Consider the following 7,602-nt stretch of genomic DNA (forward strand, 5'->3'; position numbering starts at 1 on the left):
GTGTGAATTGTGAATTTTTTTTTTATAAAAGCAAAAATCAAACCGAATTAATAGAACTGAACCAAAAAATTTTGTTAGATGTTCAGTAACACTATTGGAAGAACTTAAAACAAACGAAAAAAATTGAAACTGGACCAAATTTTCAAATACCCAGCCTCCTATGTGATTCTGTAAAGTTTTTATTTTCATTTTTGAATCTTTTTTCACTTTTTTTCTTCCTTTATTCATTTATAGTAAGATTCAGATTAAAAAATAAAGATCTGAGAGGACTTTTCGTCATAAATTGTTCCCCGAAAATGGAAATGAAGATATCACAATATATGGACATAAATGTTTAAATACATGTGAAATGGGGTAATAATGTTTATTTCTTACCTAAATTCCTATTGATTTGTATCCATGTTTATATGATTATTTCAAATATTATTTTTTAAAAGGGAAACTAATGAGGAGATTACAAAGTGGGGAATCAAACTCTTACGAACAATGCAAAATTTCAGGTAATTAACTAACTAAGCTACTTAAATTTCTCTTATTAAATTAGTCTCTTAGTTTTTTCATTTTTGATTTTCATATTTTTATCCTTTCTTTATACATGACATATAATTCATCTAGACAAATTTGTTGATTTTTTTAAAAAATCTATTTCTGGTCAAATGATGAATTCTATGATAAATGCAACCTTCCCCAATTAGAAACTTGAATTATGAAGTTTATCCTAACTATGGACCTAACTTTCAATCCTAAACGTGAATCTCGACTGGGATCCTAAGTCCCTCATCTAACACATGAGTTTGAGACTTGAGACTCGAGACTCAGACTCAACACTTGATTCTCAATTCTTGACCCTTGATGTGATCTTAATATATGATTCCCGAAGCGAGATCCAACGTTGACCCAACTCAATCATATATGAGTATCAAGGTCCAAAAGTCTGAATTAGGTCTTGAGCCAACATCGGATCTTGGGTCATGGTTTGTGTCGGTGGTCCGAGTTTGGTTTATGGCATAATCGGGTTGAGGATCAAGTTTTTGGGTGGAGTCGAGGCCAGGGTGAGGTGTCGGGGTCAAGGTCAGGGGTAGGTCTTATTCCTCTTCTTTATTTTCTTGGTTTGTGATTTTGTGCTAGTTAACCCACAATATTATTATAACAAAAATTGATTATTAAAATAATGGTTGAAACTCATTTTCACCCCAAATTTCCTTTAAATCAAACTCCCCCCTCAACTTTGAACACTAATAAGCCTCCTTCCCCTCCTTTTATCTATGCATTGTCTATTTTATCCTTATTATATAACATATAAGTAATGCCTCTTTACATTATGTATGATTAATTCTTTTAACATTATAAGTATCAGTACACAAAACTTGACTTTTAAAGACCATTTGTTAACTAAGGCAGAAAAATCCCGTCGGTATAAGTACATTTACAAGGACCAAAAGAATTTCCTATCATAAAACATAATTTTTAGTTAAGTATTAATAAGGGGATGCACCCAGTTCATAAAAGATATATTACCCCATCTTTAAAACTGTAACAACCCAAACCATTGTGAGTGACACCTACACTACCTCTCCTATGGGAGAACCATTACTACAGCCCAACTGGGCAATATAACTAAGAACTAAAGAATCAAAGATATGGAAACAGGCTTAAATAACTAAATAATTATTAAGGAGTTCGAATAAATTCGAAAGTCTAATGAAACAATTGAACTAAAACTAATGCATAAATATTCCCTAGAACCTGAAATTCAATGTTCCAAAACTCTAACCAACAAGTCTAAGAATGTGGATATAACCCAAACTAAACGACAGAATTATCTAAAGAACTAGTCTAAATCTGAAGATATAGACTAAACCAAAAAGAGAACTCATTGCAGCCTGGAAGAACTGGCTCACCCTTGAATTTGATTCAATCACTAATCTTCTAAAAGACGTATGTCAGTAGCTTCCTGAAGATGCCATGTACTCAACAAAGAAAGAGCAAGTGTAGTATTAGTACACAACCACAATGTACTGTAGGAGCACATGGCTATACCAATAAGTGCAATCTAAGCAAGTCATTACAACATCATAAAAATGCATACATTGAACACATACAATATTAATATCATTTTAGGATCAATATACAATTCCACATTTCCATATTACGCTTATTACAAGCCATTGGTCCTCTCACTAATCCCATACTGAAACAACTAGTGTACCGAATCGTGATAGCTGCTCCAAAGTTTATGTCGGCACGTGACATTCGATCACATTTAGTGTATTAAAAAGTGATACTCGTTTCATTCAACATACCACAATCACAATTACAATGTACATTCTAACAATCATACAATTAATACATTGTATATTGTTATTCTTTCATATTCATTTGGGATTACTGTGATTAATAATGCAACATTTGCATACCTACATGCACTATAATGAGGCAATTACTAATATATATAACAAAAACATGAAATAACCACCATCACCTACGTTGAACAAAGCTTGAATCCCCTAGGAAACTTGATTCTTTCCTTTTCAGATTCTTTCCACTTGTTCTTGGTCTACAACCAATGAATACAACACAAGGATACATAAACGAAGCCTAATTACTCAGATTATAATAAAACTCATCAACCCTTGGCCAAACCCTTGATACCCATACATAGTTTTAGGGACTTTTCCACCACAATTCTCTGATCAAAACCCTCCCCCATCGATAATTACCCAAGAAACTATGTTCTATGGATCGATGAATGGAATCAGAAGTAAAGACCTTACCTTTAGTGATAAGAGAGGTGGAAAACCTTCAAGAACTATCTGTGGTTCATTCTTAGGTCTCAAGATCAAAAGTTGCAGAATAATGATGTTTTGTGGGGTTTATTTTTTACTTAAGTCACGTCTGTCATGTTTTGGGGGCCCAATCCCGCTATAGCGGCCCCTCCTTAGCGTGATTAATCCCACCCTAGAAGCTTGCATGGAGACTTAAAGTCAAATTAAAAGTTCCAAACCCCATTTAACAACACACATTCATCCCACGGCACTTCGAAAATACCCGTTCACGCTAAGATCAATTTAAGGAGTTGTACTCGCCCGAATTCAATTTTGTAAAGTAATATGATTTCCTGATCATCTTAGATATATACTCATATGGTAAAATTCTCCATCAAAGCTCCCATTTCTCACCAGATTTGTCTATACCTTACTGACTCCAATTTTTTCCAAATCTAGATTAGGTTGGAAAAGTCCAAGTTACAACCGAAAAGTTTTCTGGTCCAAGATTTTTCCACATTGGTTTTTCTGTTAAGACGGGAGAAGATCATTACAAAAACAAAATTAATTCATTAAAAAGAAATTAGTAACTTTCCTTCTTCATATTCATCATCGTTGTCACCCACTCATAACTCACCCATGCAAAAGAAAAAATAATATAGAGGATTATTAAATTTTATATCGTTAAATAAATATTTAAAAGAAAGAGGAATTAATATTATTATAATATGAAATGGAAAATGATTCCCCAAAAATTCAAATGATATCGTCGAGGTTGACGACAAATCCATCAGTGAACGTATGGGCAACACAATGTGCGAAATTCTTGAAATGGAGGACGATGTCTATACATGAAGAGTTTGAAGAAATCATAAGTAGGTTTGTTGAAGAACACTTAAACTGAGATGACAAACCTAATGGTTCTTATGTTGAACATTCAATATTGGGTATGATTCTTCTCAAACTTGGGTAATTGACAACTAACTTAAAACCCTACGTCGGTTTAATAGAAGATTTTACCAGAGTAAAGATTACTCTATAATGGATTCTTGTTATTTTACTCCTTAGAAACTGCGATCTTTATAAAGTGGGTAGTTTTCTTTAACAAGATTCTGAGTTCAGTGAAATTGAAGTTTCAAATTCAGTTTACCAGCCCCAGAATCATGGATGATACTATACCCACTATCGGTCGTCTTACCAACTCTAACATGAAGGTGCAAAATGATATCTCAATTGCTAAATTCACCTTTTGTGAAGGATTTGATTTGACCTTAAAGTGTTACTATTTACACCTTCATGTTGGAGTTGGCAAGAAGAGTGGTCGAGGATATAGTATCCTCCATAATTGTGGGTTTAGTGAAGATGAAATTTGACAATTTAATTCATTAAACTCGGGATTTTGTTGAAGAAAAGTACCCACTACTGTGAAGGATTGAAGTTTCTTCCATGAAGGAGTGAAATAATAAGCAACCATTTTAGAGCAATCTTTCCTCGGGTACAATTCTCTCTTAATCCAGATGGATTTTAGGGAAACTGGGACCGTTAATCACTCAAGTTTGACAAGAATCAAAGGCAATGTCATTAGCTTCATCACAATAACCATTTGGCTTGTTATTGCTGTTAAAGGGTTTTTCAACGAATCTACTTTTGATTTCCTCAAACTCTTCCTATTTTGAAATCGTCTTCTATTTCAAGCATTTTCAACATTGTGCTGCCCATATTCCTGCTGGATTTGTTCCCAACCTCGGCGATGTCTTTGGAGTTCTCGGAGGATAATTCACCATTTTTGAGGGAAATCAAATACATTCCTCTTCTTTTTAAATATATTTTAACCAAATAAAAACAAGAAGCCACAAATAAAATTAAATAAGCCTCTACATATTTTGAAGCTTGTACTTATATGAAGAAATAAAAAATAACAGAACGAGGAAAATTATTAAAACAGTTAAAAAATAATCAAATTAATAATTACTAATATTAACAGCAAATATATATTCTAATCACCAACGAAGGTTAATCTCTGAAACCCCAAATCTATTTTCAATAATTTTGAACTCATTTGAAATCATATCGTATCAAGATGACGTGTGTTGGGCCTCTATGATAGAAATAAGTTATCGATATGTTATTTGTAATTTGAAAGTTTTTCCTAAAATGCTTAAATTTTCGATTGTCTTGGTGTTCATGCTTTGTATTGATTGAAATCGCAATAGGTGTTGTTTAATTGTTATTATGTTTTTTTGGTGAATTCTAATTGACCCACTATTTGTGCTAAATAACAAAAATTATCCGATGAGGAAATGGGTGACAACGTTCTTAAGGATAATCATAGTTAAATGACAAAATTTGTTAAAATCGGAAGAAGTCTGAGTACTCCGAGGTGAAGTGAAGTATGGGTCTTGTATGAATTTCATGTTTGCATGTTTTGATTTTGTTTTTGAAGATTGTAGGACGGTTTTGAGAGTTTGATTTAGAGTTGTACACGTTATGTCATTCGGCGAGTTAAGTTGACCTCACAGAATGATTTGGCGGTTCACCTGCTGATTATAGATCGCCCTTAACTCTTTTCCTTCGTGCTATAAGATCTGTAACTTTTGGTGGACACACTGGTGATCGCCAAAAGTAGTTGGCGATTTGTCGATAGGATTTTAGATCACCTTTTACATGCCCCTTTTACCTTCATCACTGTGTTCATCGTCGGACAACCTTGTCATCGCTGAACAAAGTCGGCGTTTCACTGAGTAAAATATTCCACCACCATTTTGCGTTGATTGCAGACTAATACACTCGATGAAATCTACCTAAATCACCAAAGATATTTGGCGAATCACCTAGTTGAACAGCAAACTTGTCTGTAACAAATTCATGTGTTTGATTTTATTGTTATTTTGACTAATCACAGCCATTTGCAGATATGGTACGCACCAACCTTAATACGCAACTCCAAACGAAGGCAACTCCCAGGTATTCGTATCAATGAATGGGGTTCAAGTCCTTCGAAGAGGGGTGAAGAAGAACTCCAACCAAGCAGAGGATGAAAAATAAAAAGACTAACAAAGAAGAGAGTAGCCACTGAGGTAAATATTGAGTGGGATGAGCCAGAAGATGATAAGTCACTGATACATAGACAACAAAGGCTCAGTAACATGCCCCAACCCTCAGTTAACGATTTTGCACTTAGAAACTTGAGAGAAAACACTAAAACACAAATTCTTGTGTGAGGTTTTATATTTCACCCCTGTAATTAACAAATTGAAGGTTGAAATGAAGTGAGTATTATAACTGTTGAATATTATGTTACTCATGGTTGATATCATAAAATGTATAATTTTATTACTCTTTGTGACTGGTGGCTAAAATCTTAATATCTAAGGGTGTATTTATGGGGTTAGGTGTTGACAAAAATTAGTGGGTATGTTGTATTTATCAGTTTTACTGGTTGATTTCAATGAATTTGAGGTAATTAACATGTGGGTAATTTAGAAATTAAGGTGGTCAACTTAATTCTACATTAGATTTCAAATTGGTGTACGAGTGGATAAATGTTTCTATGTTTGTAATCTTTGTAAATCTATGTAACTGAAGCAAGGATTGAGTTGCTGAGTTTTGCATATTGATGACAGAAAGAAGATTCTATGTATTGCTTCTATGAGATTGAAAGAAGACTAGTGTCATCAAAGATGACCCGACATATTCGTAGTTGTTAATCATTATTGAGAAATAAATTTTCCCCCTAATTAGTATTAATGCACTACCTTACACCGTAGATCTACTTATTCTTGTTTAATCCCTATTTTCTTTGTTTGATACTTTTACTTTATTTAGAAACTACATGATACATGTTTGGTGAATAATTCACCCAAGTTGCCTTTCACTAAAATTAGATTAGTTGCATTTTCATTAAGTAAATTTTGATCCTTAACGTTAAAATACTCCGTGTGGGATTCGACCATGGCTCTTAGTTGGATTATTTTATTTACGATGACTGCCTACTCTTATAATTGTTTTTGAAGAGTAGTTTGAGCGTTATCACCTGCCTGTTTAGAATGGTGACATGATCATTGTCAAAACTTAATTACTCATCATACTGAGCCAAATCCACCTTAAGAACACAACTCATCTGGGATATAGTGTATCATCCTAGTGATATGAAATATAGGGTTCACAAATAAAAGATCTTGAGGTAAGGCTATCTCATAAGACACCATCCCAACTCACCCAAGATATTAAAAGGACTTATAAATCTGTGGTTTACTTGTCCTTCCTCCAAAACATTATCACGCCCTTCATGGGCTACTATAATAGGAACATACGATCACCAACTGTGAAATCCAAAGGTCTTAGCCTTGAGATAGCATAACTTTTTCGTCTACTAAGGGTAGTATGGAGTTGTTTCTGGATCAATAAAGTAAGCCTGAAATATGTCCAATAAAACCTAAATAGTCCTTCTTGACTGACCATCTATCTAAAGGTGAAAAGTTATACTAAGCTCAACCCGAGTACCTAACTCACTCTCAATAGACCCCCAAAAATGCAAGTGAACTGAATGCCATTGTATATAGTGATAGACAATGGTCCGTATGCAAACAACTGATCTCTCTGAGGCAAATATAAACCAATCTGTAGGCAGTATGAATAAGTAAAAAGTGGGCTGGCTTAGTCATCAATCTACGATGATCTAAATAGAATCAAAACCTCTAATGGAAAATGGTAAGCCTACTACAAAGTCCATGGATATACACTCCTTTAATTCTGGAATGGGTAGCCACCGAGTCAATCTTCCTGTTCTCTAGTTCTCGTACTTTACTTGTTGAAAGTTCAAAGCACCCAGCCATGA

The sequence above is a fragment of the Solanum pennellii genome, chromosome 11 (genome assembly GCF_001406875.1).
Source record: "Solanum pennellii chromosome 11, SPENNV200".
Lineage (NCBI taxonomy): Eukaryota > Viridiplantae > Streptophyta > Magnoliopsida > Solanales > Solanaceae > Solanum > Solanum pennellii.